The following is an 18,143-nucleotide window of genomic DNA, read 5'->3' as shown; positions in this document are numbered from 1 at the left end:
TCTTTCGTATATCAAAGTTCTAAGACTTATACTTATGTTTTTAACAAAGTTGGGAATCGCTCATGGTTATTATTTTTTAAAAACATTATGCTTGTTTATGCAGGTTTTTCCATTGCAATTCCCTTGTTTCAATTCACTTGTTTCAATTTTTAATAGACTTAATTATAGCCAAAATTTTAACCTTCTTAAAGGGATAACAGTTTTAGAAATTTTATCTTAGGATTTTATACTATAGCACATTTCTAATAGGTTTAACGAATTACATGTCATTTATTTGAATTCAAATTAATTTTAATGACTTAGCATTTACTAAAAAGATGTAATTTTTTTGTTATATGGATTTCAATTATTGTTTTGAATTTTTAGAATTTTGTGCATTTGCAATGTACTTAAGTTAGTAGCGAGCGAAGCGAGCTTGATTTGCGAAGCAAACCATATAAGATTGCGCAGCAATTTTTGGGTGTTGGTGAGCGTCAGCGAGCAGGGGGCGCAGCCCACCAGTATATTAAATTATCAGTATTACCAGTTGATAGATAAACTAAATTGAACAAAACTCGTCCAGTAATTATAGCAAAAAAGGTGGTTATTGGGAATAATTAATACCCAAGATATTTTTTAACAGAAGGCTTTGAAATGTAATTAAAAATGATACTCTTTGACTCCCTTATAAATGCGTTTCTCTTCTTTGAGAGAAACGACTGTGATTTCTGGGGAAGTATTGAATTTCTTTTCTTCTTTACAACATTTGAGGCATTATTCCCGATGTATCTATACACTAAATTAAAGGAGGCCGTTTTCGAGAAGAATTAATTAATAATTTACAAATTATTGCGACTTACAAAAAGTTAATTTTGTACTTGTTCCTATTTACGCATCTGAGTTTACACCAAATAATAGAACATTTTGATGTGTAAAAAGTACTACTCTTTAAAGTGCTTCAGAAAATGTATACGCATGTACACTTTTTACTTTGTCATCTTGGAGCTATCTGAACATATAAGGTACATTTTCCGTTGTTTTATACTGATTTGAATGGAGTGAAATAACATATTTAGTTTTAAAGTTACAAGCGGTTTCTTTATAATAAGTGCATTAACGTTATAAGTGCATTTCTTTATAATAAGTGCAATATCGATCCCGCATTAATTGAATTAAGCATTAAAACTAATTCAGCATTAAAAATATGTAAGAAACAATGCATCACTTGTTTTGATAGCAATATTAGATGCGTAGGTAAGTTCAAGTACATGATTGTACTTTTTGTACATAAAACTTTTATAACTTCTAATAGTCTAATCGTTTAAAAAATTATTTCATTCAATCCAGTGTGAGAAAAAGGCATTGACAACACTGCCTCACTCTCCTGTCAAAAAACTAAACTCAGTGGCGTGACAGCCCATAGAGGGCCAAGGCAGACAGTGCCCATCTCAGTTTTCTTGACCTAGGGATCTGGGGTGCAGGAGCACTCGTATCGGTTGGACGGTCAACCAAAAGCGGAAACCCCAAGTGTTTAGTCCCCACGAATGCTTGGTACTCATTTTACAGACCCGCTGAAGGAATGAAAGGCTGAGTCAACCTTGCCATGCCCGAGGATCGAACCCAGGATCTGTGAAATAAGAGCGCGAAGGGCTACGACTCAGCCATCGGCACCCTCTCCTGCCTAGAAGAAATTTAATTTTCTTTCTCAAATCACCTTCATTTCCCTCAACAACAAAATAAAAGAAGTATGCAGAGGAAATAAGGGGAGCTTTTCGGGTGTCATTTATAAGCACATAACAAAGCTATCTATGAAAAAAAGTCTTTGATATTAATTTTAAGGAAGAAATTTTTATTGGACTAAATATGAGTGCTAAGAATTTTATAACAATTCCAATTCTGTGAAAATATGCTTTACGCATTACATTTCGTAATTTAGAGGGAAAACATGTCTGGTACAATATAGAAAACTATCATTAAATGTTAGAAGGAAGTTCTGGTATTTACGTAAGAGAAAACATTATCTCTTATTCTCAAGAACTTGTGATTTACCTGGAAAATCGAAAATCTGTTCTAAATTCGTTTCCAAATACTCAGAACTCAGTTCTCAAAACTCAGTTATTCTCAGAATAATTTCTGGGATTGCCAGTGTCAATTGATTTCAGTTTCTAAGAAAATGGTGAGAATATCTGACCTTAATCTAAACAATTTCCTTGACACCCGAACTTCAGCCTTCTTTTACAAGACTGGCCATTTTTAAGAACGGATCTTTTATGAATAATGAAAAGATTGTCATAATTTCTAGAAATTTGTATTATGTAAAAAGTATATGATTTTTTCAGGGAAAAGGCATGGCTTTTGTGTTTTTGTCTTTTCATTGTTATAGTATAGGGGAGAGTGGGGTCAATTGTAACATTTTTTACTTTACTATTTTTAACTAACAAAAAATCCAATATATTATTAGTATTAATTGACAGACGAGTAAAGTAGACTATCCTCTACTAGAAAGAAAAAAAAATACCTGATTTTAAATATTATTATATTAGTTATTAACAATTTTTGACAGTCGCGCAGTTGTTACAATTGTCCCCACTTACGGGGTCAATTGTAACAGTTCATAAATTCAACTAAAACATAGTTAATTATACATATTATCGTAGTTGTGATATATTTTTTTATTGATCAAAATAGTAGTGACATTTTAGGAGTAAAAATAATAATGAGCAGAAACCTAAAGGGTTAAACTTTTAACTTTAAGGGGTTAAAAATTTTAATTTATGTTGTGAAAGGTGACAAATAAAATAATGCACATGCAACATAATATACATGATATAGGAAACTATTGGTGGTTCTTCAAGAGTTAAGTAATGGTTTGTAAACATAAGATTATTTATTTTCAGCTGTTACAATCGTCCTTTTATTGTTACAATTGTCCCCAAGACGCCATTTCAGCTTCATTTGTAAAAAACAATGCTAGTTAATTAGCAAAACTAATCTTTTTTTTTATTGAAATGGTAATTAAAGTGTCCACTTACGTATTCGGTTACTAATTTTTATTTGTTTAAACAAAATTACTTTGTTACAATATAATATTCTAATACCAAAAAAAGTACTTGCGTGGCGTGAAAATATCTTTTGTGATGTAACTCTTTCAAAAGTACATAAAAATGGTTGCCATCAGGGGTGTACATGTAGATTTATTAAATACACCTTGTGCGCCACCTAGGAACCAAATCTAGAAACCGACACTCGAAATTTTTGCCCTGTTACAATCGTACCCTGTTACAATTGACCCCACTCTCCCTACTGCTCTGCCACTTACTCGCTAAACTCATTATCTCCCAATAATAGAAATAATAATTGTAGCAATGGTAACAAAAAATAATTGTAGCACTCTAATAAAATAAATATTATTGCAAAAATTGCGGTATAATATTTTAGGGTAAAATAGATTTAACGGATGTTGCAACCAAAGTGCCGGCACTATATATCGTAATTTAATCTGGAATTTTTTACAGTGCAATCAGCGAAAAATTATGTTAATTTTAGCAAAATTTAACCCCTTAACAAATTTGTATCTCGCGTTACTTTATTTCTAATTCCCGTCTGAGATCCGTTTTCGAAAAATGGATAGACTAGATTATAATTAAATTTATTTACCATAGATGACACCACTATGCAGCATTTTTATGTAAACCACGTGGTACATTTTGATGATTAGCTATTTGATAAATTTAAATATTAACTATTAATTGATATATTGATTTAATTTGATTTTAAAATTTTGAAATTCAAAATAAACCTGTAATCAAAATGTTTCAACTTTGTTTATAGTAATTTTTTTTAGAACTTTTACTTCACCCCATACTCTCTAGTGGCTCCCCACAACAAAAATTGCAAAAAAATAACTACACTGCTACCTACGTACCTATATATTCATTTTCTGTCCAAGAAAAAAAACCTGATAATTTTTTTCCCAGGTTTTCCGAAAAAAAACTTGTAAAAAAGTTAAAAAATATTTTTTCCCAAAAATTAGTTTCGATTTTAAATTATTCAAACCAGCCCCCTCAACTTATCATGAATTCTGACGTTCTCTAACCAATACTTTACAGCAATTAGCATTACAGTTTTGTTATATATAATATAAGTTTTGTTATATATAATATAACAAAATACTGCATTGGTAGTTGCAACTCTATACTCAATAACCAACGGAAGGAAATACAGCGCACTTTCTGTAAGTCCAATAAAATAAATCTACAGAAAAAGATGTCCCAAAGTCGTCAATCCAATTATGTCAGCAGATCAATGGGTACTTCAGACATTCTCAACAACTTCATCAGCTTTCCACTTGAAAACATGTTTCCATTGACTGATTTGGAAGCATGTCGTTAGTATTCTATGGGAAACATCACTGAATTGCAACGTAGTATTTCACTGAATACTTCCGATGGATTTATAAGGAAAAATCTTCAGCCTATAAAGAAATTATATTTCTTTATCCTTGTACACAATTGTGTTTTTTTCTGATAAATAATTTGTACTACTTTTGTCCTTAAACTCTAACTTTTTATATATTTATTCACATGAACATTAATAATTACTGATAGAATTTGTTTAGTTATTGAAGCTAATACTATTTTTGTAAAATTTATTCTTTTAGAAAAGCATCTCAAATATACATAACACCAGATTTAATCAATAACAGCTGAAAATATTATTTAATTGCTTGCAGTTTAATATATTTTTTAAACTCCAAACGAAAGTTTATCAGAATTTGTGAAAATGTTTTTCAAACCATCGTTGAACAGCTGTTCATATTTTAAGTTCACGACTACCAATGTTCAACTCCGTAGCCTTGTTTTATTAAACCTGACCCAAAAGACAAGGAAACTCCTCGATCTAATATTGGGAGAAATTTGCTTTTGATGGAACTAAACCACATCTGTGTTGCATTGAGAAAAAACCACGAAAACCTAACATGTTTAGCCTGACTGCAATGGGACTCGAATCTATGATCCGTCTACCACTGAGGATATTTTTACACCAGCACTGCGGTCGATGCGACCAACAATCGTTGGGATTCGAACCCGGGTCATCTCATTCGTAGGCTGTGAGCATGTTCTGTCACATTACAGTCGAATTACAGTATAAAGTAACAGCAATTTTTACCATGAAATATCTTTTTACCACAATCATGATTTCTTGCAATTTTTACAGTAACATTTACAGTAAGATAGATGAATCACTGTAATTAATGATTTCTATAAGAATTACGGTATTAAATATGACGAAAAATTACGATAATATGTATTTTACGGATGATGCACCCAGGTTGTCAGTACTTTTTACCATGATTTGATCTGAATCCGAGTTTGGAACAGATTTTTTTTACAGTGTTGAGACAATTTAGCTTTTTTATAATGCTTTAATCTCCTATTTGCTCTGATCAGCATTCAAAATAAATTATGTTGGAGCTTGAATAGTTTTCACATATTCACATAATATTTTTAGAAGTTATTATATCAGTACTATAACCTAATCGACGATCTTCGTAAGTTGGAAATAGGACGGTTCGAAAAATCATTGAAGCAGAACTAGACTAGGAATTCGATCTAAGTTTACAAAAAAAGGTGCACCACCTCACTGTTACAAGCGTAGAAACAGTTTCTCTATAAAATATATTCTTTCATTTATAGAACAATTGAAGTATGCCGATTCCGGTAAAACTTGGGAAGAAAGAAAATCGGTTCGTGACATTTTTGACATTTGTAAAGAGAGAAGAGTTAATAGAAAAGTCATCTTAAATGACAGAATAAGTTACCCTGTTTAAATTCAACTGTTTTCTTTAACTTATTTATTGAAGAAGTCACCGTGGAGTTTTAAAGAAAAAAGTATAGACGTGATTCAATTTATATGTTTTAGTTTCTTGTGTCTATTGAATTTAACTTTCTAACTTTTTCAATTGTTTAAATTATTTCACGACGTAAAAAATCTTCTTTTCTTAAATTTTATCGCTTGAAAACTTATTTTATTGGATATTTTCTTAAGTAATCGTGTCGGAGAAATTCTGAAGTTTAAAAAAAACATATTTAGGACTCCCCCCTCCCATCAATGTTGTTCTTAATATGGTTTTATATTTATTTTAACATAAAGAAGAAAGTAGGTTGTTTTGATTTATTTCATTATTATGATTTGCTTCATTATTATGATTTACTTCATTATTATGATTTACTTCATTATTATGATTTACTTACTGCAAGTACTCAGATTCATTTCAAAACAGCTACACTAACTCATTTCTCAGTTTTTTTTCCTATTTTAGAAATTTTGAATCAACAGTTTCACGATTTCAAAAGGATAATTTAAATTTATAAAAATCACATTCACGTTTATCATATTTTTTTAATGAGAGGGTACAAAGAATATAATCATTTTTCGCATTTTCATTTCATACAAATACCAGTATTTCGAAAGTCACCTATCATTCTCGCAACAATAAACAATTGTTCTTTAAATTACCATTTCAAATAAAAACTTTTAAAATTTAATTTTTAAACCAAAACTGATTTTTAACGCTCTCGATTAATTCAAAAAATAGGTAAAGCAAGAAAACGTACCATACGGATGCATAACGCTAAAAAAGATAAGCTTTAAAATATCACACGTGGGTAAATTTTAATTTATTTTCAAATTAAAAAAATATTATTATACAATTTTTTTAAAGGGAGATTCTTGGTAAAATCAAAAACAAATTTTCACAAATGAGTTTCAGAGTCTTCGTTTAATGTCAAACAAATACTAATTATTCTAAACAAATACTTTTTTCTTTTTAAAAGAAAATGTAAACCAGATAGATGTAATACGAGGTAATGAACAACCAACATAAATCTTCTAAGCCATAGGAAGTGCTTCTCATAAATTTCCATAGTTGCATAATTATCCTTATCATCAGACGCATGGTTTGAGCCTTAAGCCATAATTAATTCGACAAAGTAATAATGATAATGAAGCAAAGTTCAACTTGCGAATAAGATTAGCGTGATTAAAAAAAAGAATCATGAAGCTTAGTTTATTAAGAAACTAATAATATATGTTTCTTTTTCTCTTGTTTTACAAAAGTTTTTTTTTTCTTCCTAAGTTGCATCAAATATTTAAATATGAGACCAAAAAAGATAAAATGGAATGTAGGAATTAATTCATACGTTAAATAATAATATGGAGTTGAATAAAACGCGAATTTAAACGAAATTAGCTTAATTTAAAATGAAATAGAAAATATGCAAGTATAGGCTAGCTACATGATACAGAAAGTGCATATGTTACGGTGAAACACCGAAATCTGGAGAATGTCAACATTCACCAGTGAATGTCAACATTCACGTAGTCGCTTGGTGTATGTCCGAAATATTTGTTATATCCAATTTTATATTAATTTATTCGTTAATATTATTATATTTATTTGATATATTTATATTTGTTCTATATTTTAATACTTACTGACGATAGATTAGAAGAAACATCAGTGTTTGGAGTATCGGGCAAATATATACCGGGCAATGGCACTTTCTCCTTAAAAAAACATCTGTGTAGGGTATACCGGGCAAATGTATACCGGGCAGTGGCATTTAACCTTAAAAAAACATCTGTGTAGGGTATACCGGGTAAATGTATACCAGGCAGTGGCACTTACCCTTAAAAAAACATCAGTGTAGGGTATACCGGGCAAATGTATACCGGGCAGTGGCACTTAACCTTAAAAAACATCAGTGTAGGGTTAAAATATCGAATAAATGTAATTACATCCATAAATAAATTCATATCAAATCGAATGTAATAAATATTTCGGACATTCACCAAAGCATATCTGTGATTGTCGACATACACCGGTGAAGGTCCGAATGTACAAGAATGTAATGAAATATTTGATCTTTCACCGACGTATTTGGTGTTTGTCGATATTCACCGGTGAAAGTCAACAACCACCGATTTCGGTCTTTCGCCGTGACACATATTGAACAAAGTGCCATAATTGAGACAAAGTGCCAAGTGCCATAATTGAAACAAAGTGCCAAAAGTTCAAATATTGAGTGTTAACTAATCTACAACTTTGGCACATCAATAGTGTGAGGTGAAACAATGTAAAGTAGATGTGTGTTTAAGTGTCATTTCTAAAATTGCAGTGTCGCGAATCTTTGGAGAGAGAATCTTTGGAATCCCTAGTTACACCTTGTCGTAAACGCTGTTGTACATTAAAGGATAGAGAGTTTGCGTCCCAATTAAACGATCTAGGTTCGAATCCCAAAGATGGCTGGTCAAACTGAATTCTGCTTCCGACTCGCATTGATTGAAATAAAATATGCTCAATAGTTTGTGGATGATTGTTAAGAATTCATTTTCCACTGGGTTATCCGTTGGAGGTATTCGTGGTTTTCCTCTCCATACAACGGGAATGCATGATAGTTCCAGCAAAAAAAGTGTTTCTCAATGCTTGATCCGTGAGTTTCCTTGTCTTCTGTTAGTTACTGTTGTTCCCTTGTTAAAGTTACAAGGTAAGGTAGTTGAAGTTAATGATAAGGTGATGAAGTTAAAGTTACAAAGTAAGGTACTAAGAACTGGGACGACAGTTCAACACTAGTTATAAAATAAAATCAATCGCATTAATTTTGAATGGATTTAAAATTCAAGCTGTCAAAATATGGTTTTTTTTTTCTGAGAATATACTAAAAGATATGCTCGAATGGTTAGGCAACTATACCAAACTGTTTTTATGTCTTCTGGCCTTTTGGACTTGAACTTCGAAGATCAATTATTACGTTTATTTTTTATTACTTCATTTGTTATTAAAAGTTTATATTTAAATATTTTTTTAAGTCTATGATTTAGTAAAAACTAAAGAAACCCTTAAGTTTTGGTTTTCCTTTCTTTCTTGAGAGCATTCAGAAATTGTATCTCTTTCCAACAGGCAAATTTTTTTCATAAATCCGGAAATTTATTTAAATACATTTCCAAAAGAATTTTATTATTAGAACTTTATGTTACCAAAACTTACACAAATATTTTTCTGATGCTTCCAAATGAACTTTGCAATAACAATACTTTTAAAACTGTAATATACTTGAAATTATAAATATTATACTTGACACTCAAGCAAATATAAAATCTAATTAAGTGCGTTTTTTTCTTTCTGTGGCAATATCTGTCTGAAGGAGACATGGTTAGAAGTGTAATTAATCATGCTAACGCGAAGACGTCATTGAGCAACGTATCATGTTTAATCCTTAGACGATAAGCTGTCCTCAACTAGATGTAAAGTGATCTATTAAAAGACTCAGATTAGTTGAGGTTGATGAGGCAGAGATTGGCGGATCCTTGTGGGAAAATAATAATTAGAGAAACGATTTTAAAAGTGACCGAATTTCCTACTGTGATATTTAAACTATAAGAATATTTAAACTTTATTTCACACTTATATTAAGTTATTATGCTGCTGTATACAGGGTGTTCCGTAATCACTACCCTTATGATATATATTTGAAATCCCTTTCGAAAAATTAAGCCGAAAACGCCTAATCATTTAGTGTCGCAAATTAATACAAGGTGGTTATAATTAAAGCGATCTTATTCAGACCAACCTAGATCCCTATTTACGTATTAGATTTGATGAAGTTTGGTTATTATGAAAAAGCTTCTGCGATAAAAACATAGTTCAAATTTTGATCACTAGATGGTACTTTTCGTACTTTTCAAAAATTTCTAATTCAAATTAGAGACTTGCAGTTACAGTTAGAAAATAATTATGAGTTATTTTGTCATCGTTAATTATGATCTTACTGAAGAAAGGACGAGTTTTACTTCTTTATTCTAGAAAGAAACAATTACGCAACGCTAGTAAGAAAGGCGGGATAAAAAATATAACAATTAGTTAAGCTGTACTGTGAAACTTGGAGATATTCTTAGTACTCGTGTCTTTCAACTTCTTTCTTATTCCCTTAAAATTCAAACAGATCTTGATATTTATCGTATTGGTTTTTCAATAGTGATTTATTATTAGACTTTGATAGCATTTTTGCTCTTAAATAATAATTTGCAACTCCAAATGTGCATCATTTTTTACTTCATAGAGAATAAGAGCATTTTGAAATTTCAATATAGTGATCTATTTCTCAATAAAAAATAATAAAAATGTCGATAAAAAATTTTTTAGCAATAAGTGTGTGAACAGTTGTCAGAATCCCTTAATATAGCGGTCTCCAACCCCTGAGCCGCGAAAGGGTACCGTGCAAATAGTACCGAGCCACCCAAGGAATATTAAATGATTTCTATTTTGTTAACTTGATTTACTGTGGTGTATTTTTCGGGGGTTCGTACGACTTTCCATGGACTAGAGGTTAAATGGGAACTGAGAAACGTCACCAATACCGCACATGTAGCTGTATTTTACTTTGAAGGATGTTTAAATTAAAACAAGGATGCTAAAACTAAATAATTAATTGTTTAAATTAAATTAAAGTTCTTAAATCAAAAGCATCTGAAATATAAAAAACTCTCGGTGCTCATTTGAGTTGTGGTGGCTCAGGGAAGTGCTCACATCCCATGAGGTGACCCGAGTTTGAATCCCAGTGATAGCTGGTCGCACCCGGTTAGCCCCGACCACAGTTCGGACGATAAATATTCTCAGTGGATCAGGATTTAGAGTCCTCTTACCATCAGATTAACCGTGGAAGATTTTCGAGGTTTACTTCTCCATGTAACTCAAAGGCAAGTTAGTTCCATCAAAAAAATTCTTCACAAAGATAAAAATGTCTCCCAATACTTAATCCAGGAATTCTTTTGTCTTCTATATTGGGTTCAAATTACAATGCTACGGAGTTGAACATTGGTAGTCGTAAACTCAAAAATTGGGCTGGCTGTTCAATGACTATTATTAAAGAATAAAAACGAAATAATATCAGTGATTGGTATAATTTAGATTAAAAAAATAGTATTGACAAAAACCATTATAAATATTTTTTAAATAAAATAGAAATAATTTGTTGATCATTGAAAAATGTGAATTATTCCTATTATTCATTTCGTTATTAGTTTTGTCACTTGCCAAATATTAGTAAAAAATTATAATTATATAATATTAGTAAAATTTAATAATAGTAGTAAAAAAATTATATAATATTAGTAAAAATATTAGTAAAAACTTTATTCAAAATAAAGTATGGTTATAATAACAAATCATTAAAGAACAAGTCAATTCGATTTTTATTGATGTCATCATGCTTCGCTAGTTAAGCAAAAATGCAACCAAGAATATTTTAAAACGTCCTTTTATTCCCAATAAAGTAAAGGATCTCTTTACCACGAGATTTCGAAACATGGGGAAAGTTCAAAAACAGATGCCAAAAATTCAACAATATCCTTAAGGAATTTATCCTCCCATTGTAAAGAATAATTTATTTGATTTTTTAGTTTAAATATTGATCACTGAAAGTCACTTCCGGAAATAAATGCCCCATCTATTTCAAATATTTTATAGCGTTTAATACTGACGTTTTAAAATTTTAAATACATTTTTTTCAATTCTATCAAAATTCTATTTTAAAACAAGTTGATTGTTTTTAAAAATTTATCATAAAATTAAATCATTTTACTCATTTTATGTCTGAATGATATTTAAACAATCCAATGTTATTCTTGCAAGTTTTATAAAATTATTTAAGTTTTATCTTTTCAAAATTTGAACAAATGATTTTATTTTAATTTTTTAACCTAAATATTGTTTTATTTTTTTAACTTGATATATTTTGTTTACTTTAAAACTGGATATAAATTTTAAATGTATTCTAATGAAAGGGATTACTTAGGCCATCGCGTGAAAAATTATGTTAGTATTTATCTAATTATTGTCTTTCTAAGAAAAATCTTTGACAAAGAAATCTCAATGGAATTAATTTTTAGAAATTAAAAATTTTTAAAACGTTGTGAGAATATGTACAGGACGCGAAGAAATAAATGGACCCACCTAAATATATGTAAGAATATGTGCTTTTGATCTAATGATCGGATCTTCACGTTTTAGAACTCAATCTTAATGGTTCGATGGGTGACTTCAAATATGCTAATTAATTAGTGCAGACGATATTTTTTAAGTTCCGAAATCAGACACGAAAAAGTGATTTCTCGAAATAAACATACTGTTTCTAAGACGAATTCGGATTTCTGATCCCCAAAATATAAGGGATAGTCGCAATTTTTGAAATATGATCCTCATAGTTTGCTCAGGAGAGCGGTCCAAAGTTTGGACCATTTGAGTATTTACCCACAGTTTGAGTATTTCACCATTTCTCAAGAACTTTTAAAGCCAAATGAAAAATATTTGCACAAAATTATAAAATTCGTTCTTCTAAAGATAATTCCAAGCAAAAAATAACTTTTAGTAATTATTCATTATTTTTCAATATTTGCCGTAAAAACTTGAATTGATCACTGAATAGGGGAGAGTGGAGTCAATTGTAACATTTTTTACTTAACTATTTTTAACTAACAAAAAATCAAATATATTATTAGCATTTATTGACAGACGAGTAAAGTAGACTATCCTCTACTAGAAAAAAATACCTTATTTTAAATGTTATTATTTTAGTTATTAACAATTTTTGACAGTCGTGCACTTGTTACAATTGTCCCCACTTACGGGGTCAATTGTAACAGCTCATAAATTTAACTAAAACATAGTTAATTATACATATTATCATAGTTGTGATATATGTTTTTATTGATCAAAATAGTAGTGATATTTTAAGAGTAAAAATAATAATGAGCAGAGACCTAAAGGGTTAAACTTTTAACTTTAAGGGGTTAAAAATTTTAATTCATGCTGTGAAAGGTGACAAATAAAATAATGCACATGCAACATAATATAAATGATATAGGATTCTATTGGTGGTTCTTAAAGAGTTAAGTAATGGTTTGTAAACATAAGATTATTTATTTTCAGCTGTTACAATTGTCCCTTTACAATCGTACCCAAGACGCCATTTCAGCTTCATCTGTTAAAAACAATGCTAGCTAATTAACAAAACTAATCTTTTTTTTTAAATGTTAGTTAAGGTGTCCTCTTACATATTCGGTTAATAATTTTTATTTGTTTAAACAAAATTACTTTGTTACAATATAATATTCTAATACCAAAAAAAGTACTTACGTAGCGTGAAAATATCTTTTGTGATGTAACTCTTTCAAAAGTACATAAAAATGGTTGCCAGCAGGGGTGTACATGTAGATTTATTAAATACACCTTGTGCGCCACCTAGGAACCAAATCTAGAACCCGACACTCGAAATTTTTGCTCTGTTACAATTGACCTCACTCTCCCCTACAATTATGTATACAATTTCGTATGCAATTTTAGAAAATGTAACTTTAAATGGCAAATTTGAGAGATACAAAATTTGAGAGAAATCAAAATTAGATGAGAAATCGAATTTTAAAAAAAAATCGTAGATTAAAAATTCGACTTCTTAGGAACTATTTGACTGATTTTGCTCAGATTTAGAATTTTTACTAGTTAAATTACATTCTTTAAAATAATATAATTTTTTTTTTATCTTAGTTAAACTTTTTCCAAAAATGTTTAAGCAAAATATTAAAAATAATAAACATATATAGATAGAGTTTACGGCCATTGTTCAACTCCGTAGCCTTGTAGCTATGAACAAAATCCAAAAGACAAGGGAATTCCTGTCTCAGGTATTGGCAGAAATTCTGCCTTTTTGATGGAACTAAACCGCATTTGCGTTACATGGAGAGGAAAACCACGAAGCCCTCTCACTGTTAGCCTGATTTCAAGGGTACTCAAACCCATGATTCGTCTACTACTGAGGATACTTTACGTCAGTACTACGGTGAGTGCGAGCTGGATGCGGAATTCGAATCGCCGGGATTCAAGCCCGGTTCATCTCATTGAAAGGCGAGCGCTATATCCGGAAGAAACAAAGGCTCACAGAATCACAGCTTCATGTAATAATATTCGTATTTTACTTTACAACCGTCGTTGAACAGCCGACCCAATTTTTCAGATTTATGACTACTAATGTTCTACTCCATAGCCTTGTAATTTTGAACCCAATCCAGAAGACAAAGGAACTCCTAGAGAATGAAATAATCCTTCGTGGAGGACTTTTTTGATGGAATTAAAGCGCACTTGCGTTACATAGGGAAGAAAACCACGAAAATCTCTCATGGTTAGCCTCCCGGTAGGGGGACTCTAACCCCTGATCTGTCTACCACTGAGGATATTTTTGCATCAGCACTGTGGTCGGTGCGAGCCGGTTGCGGAATTCGTATCGACCAGACATCACTGGAATTCGAATACGGATTACCTTATTGGTCGAACGCTCTATCCCCCTTGCCACCACGGCTCATTCAATAATATTGGTGATATTTCATACAATATTTTCCTATGTACGATACATTTTTTTTTCTTCCTTTTATGCTTTTGCCTCTTTTTTTTTCTATGTCTCCTTCAAAAAAATCGCATTATAGGCGAAAACTATTTTGTTACATACTTTATCATTTCTTAGAAACATTTTATTCTGAGAAATCTAGAAGACCTGGAGAAAATGCATCGATTTAAACTTTTTTGCAAAAATGCGTTTCCTAAAAGGAATAAATCTATTTTCAGAATATATTTTCTATGTAAAACAATTCCATGTTAAACAGTTCTGAATAAATAAAATTCAATTGATACATGATTTACCACGTTATTTGAGTTGAATGGCTTCGAACAATGTTAAGTAGTAAAATGTTTGATTGAAAGAACTTTAAATTATGTATCTTAACTACATATAAATATATATTTTATTTAATTAGAAGAATGTGGTTTTTCGTAAAATCCACATTTGTTTATCCTCTTTTGTTGTCCATATCAGTTCTTCTGTAACTTTAAAAAAAATATGAAAGATCTATGGTAATTTCAAAACGGTTTACGGTGTCAAAATTTGGTTAAATTTTATGTTAATTTAATAGTCCTGAGCTGATTAGGGTACTCGTGAATTTTGTTTATTTTATATTTAAGAAGCTACAACTAACAAAATTTTTTTATAATTCTTCGAAAGATAGTAAATTTCCATTTTTTTTTTGCATCTTCTTTAAATATTTTGTTTTACTTTTCTTTCACTTTTTATACTATTAAGTGATCTTTTTAGGAAAACTTTTTAAAAAAATGTAAGTTTGACGAAAAGTATTTTTTTTTCAAAAAATTAAAAATAAGCAAAATTTTTACAAAATACTGCCCTCAATTGAGGGAAAAAATTAATTCTAGGACATGTAAGAAACTAAAAAAAAAAACAAGTTTCGAAAAAAAAAATTATGAGCAGATTTTAAAAACACTCAACCTATATAATAAATTTAATACTTTAAAAAACTTTTATTAACACTTTACTTTTATTAACATTTATCTCGTGCATTCCGAAAACAAATAATACGTAATATTTCGTAAGCATTAAAGAGATAAAGAACAAAATTAATTTAATACCCAATTTTTTTAATATAAAGTATTACACATTAATCAGCATTCTTAATTTTTCATAAAAACACATTATTTTAAATAATTTTATTGAAACAAAATTGTTTTTAAACAAATTAAATGCCTTTCATTTCTTGATCATTATTACCAAAAACGTGATAATATCAATAATATTACTATTAATGTGATTTAGAACATTTTAAATGATAGTTCAAATGATTAAAATTTACTAATAATAAAAAAAGGATAAAAAACTAATTCTGGATTTGAAACAAAATTCATTCTTTTTGTAACAAAGCATTTATTCTTCTTTCAGGTTTAATGTCTAGAAATTAATATTTTCTCTCATGAAATTGCTGTTTAAATGCATCAATGTTTTCTTTATTATTTATTTAAAACCTAATAATTTTTTTAAGAAACTAAGTAAATATTAATACACTCATATTTTAAATTTATTAGTTTTTTTATCGTGTCATATACCTATGTGGGCTTGTGTGTTCATTGCATAATAAAGCTTATAAGCCCTTGTCAAGTTGACAAACAGATAACACAATTGAGAGAATAACATCACAAAGATATATCCAGAGTTACAGTGGGACACGAACCCTCTACCTCCGAGCTGCGGAAAGCTCGTTCAGCCATGGAGACCACACCTTTTACCTTCCTCATTATAACAAAAACTACTTCTAAACTCAACTTGCACTTGGTTATATGAATTTTTTGTAAGACTCCAGAATTGAACCCATGGCCATTCAATAACACCGAGTATACAATTATTTCTAATAAATACCTATCTCGCCGTAAACTGATCATAAGACACTGTTTCCAGTAGATCATCGAAGTCTAACATGACTTCTGGAAGCAGTCAATGAGTGACCACTGTGATTAATCTGCGTAGAGATCGAGGGTGGATGGTTTCGATCCTCGTTAAACTCTCCAACCGTAAAGTGCTTTATTTCGCGTGTTGGTTGTCGGGCTAATAAATCGGATGATCTATCCCCTCTACTGAGGATCAAAATAGTGAAGGCATTCATTCTGATTATCCTCATAGATGATTTCCAGATCGACGCCAATAGCCCATTGTGAGAGCAGCGATGGCTCAGCGTTCGCTTTCCAATGAGGCGAAACCGGATCGAATCCCAGTCGATACGAATTCCGCATCCGGCTTTCGCCGACCACAGTGCAGACGTGAAATATCCTCAGTGGTAGACGGATCATAGATTAGAGTCCCCTTGCCGTCAGGCTAACCGTGGGGGGTTCTCGTGGTCTTCCTCTCCATGTAACACAAATGCGGGTTAGCTCCATCACAAAGTCTTCCTCGAAGGCAAATTTCTCCCAATATTCGATCCAGGAGTTCCCTTGTCTTCTGGATTGGATTCAAAATTACAAGGCTACGGAGTTGAACATTAGTAGTCGTATACCCATAAAATTGGGTCGGCTGTTCAGCGATGGTTATAAAATAAAAAAATAAAATTGCCTATTGTGCATATCTAGTGCGACGTAAATAAAGTACTATATCTATAGTTTGTCTGTAAAGAGAACTCCCCTAGCCACCAAGTCTAAAGCCATCTGCTAGTGCGCAAATAAGAAATAGCGGTTTTAAAAGACTCACCGGCCCGAACCAAAACCTGTCTTAAATTCTGACCCAAAACTCCTATTTAAAATAGTTATACCTCGTCACCATAGTCACCACCACTGCTCCAGAAGACTAACGTGGGGCGTTCTTTCCAAAGATAGAATTACTGTTGCATTACTTCTTTCCACATACAAACTTATTGCGCTCGATGGATGGCATAAGTAAGAGAAGGACATCACAAGGGTGCTTCCAGCGTTGAGGTAGTATTGGAACTTGCTATCTTGACTCTACAGTGCGTCTCGCGAAACTGCGAGAGACCCCTTTTATCTTTCCCATTATCGAAATGAAAGTACACTGAAGAGCCAAAAAAACTGGTACAGGCATGAGTATGCAAATAGAGGGGTATGGAGCCAATCAAAGTTCAGCACTGCAATCGGCAACGCGTATATAAGACAACGAGTGTCTAGCACAGTTCTTAGATCGGTTACTGCTGCTGCAATGCCTACAGATTTAAGTGAGTTTGAATGTGGTGTTATAGCCGGCGCACGAGAGATGGGACATTGCATCTCCGAGATAGCAATGAAATTTCGATTTTCGCGAGTATACCGTGAGTATCGAAAGTCCGGTAAAACATAATTATTGAACATTATTGAACATATTTGGGATGCCTTGCAAGGTGATGTTCAGAAGATATCCCCACCCCCTCTTACTCCCACTGGTTTATGGACAGCCCTGCAGGATTCATGGTGTCAATTATCTCCAGCACTACTTCACACATTGATCGAATCCATGCTACGTCGTGTTGCAGCACTTCTGCGTGCTCGCGGGGGCCCCTACCAACACCTCCTAGAATGAAGGCCTCAGCACGGATCAATTTACTAGTCCGATGTGACGAAGTTAACTGCGCAGTAGATGAAAAATAAGAAAGATGTCATTGCGTTCAGGGTACTAAGCTGCGCAGTGGTTGAAAATACGAAGTATGTCATTACGTTTGGACTACTAAAGGATATTTATGATAACCCGTGCTGAGGCCTGCTCTTTTCTAGGAGGTGTTGACCCTACACGATATGA

This window comes from Parasteatoda tepidariorum, chromosome 3 (assembly GCF_982258835.1).
Source record: "Parasteatoda tepidariorum strain Cologne lab strain chromosome 3, Ptep-v5.0, whole genome shotgun sequence".
Classification (NCBI taxonomy): domain Eukaryota; kingdom Metazoa; phylum Arthropoda; class Arachnida; order Araneae; family Theridiidae; genus Parasteatoda; species Parasteatoda tepidariorum.
The sequence above is the reverse complement of the archived record's forward strand: the minus strand, read 5'-3'. Positions refer to the sequence as shown.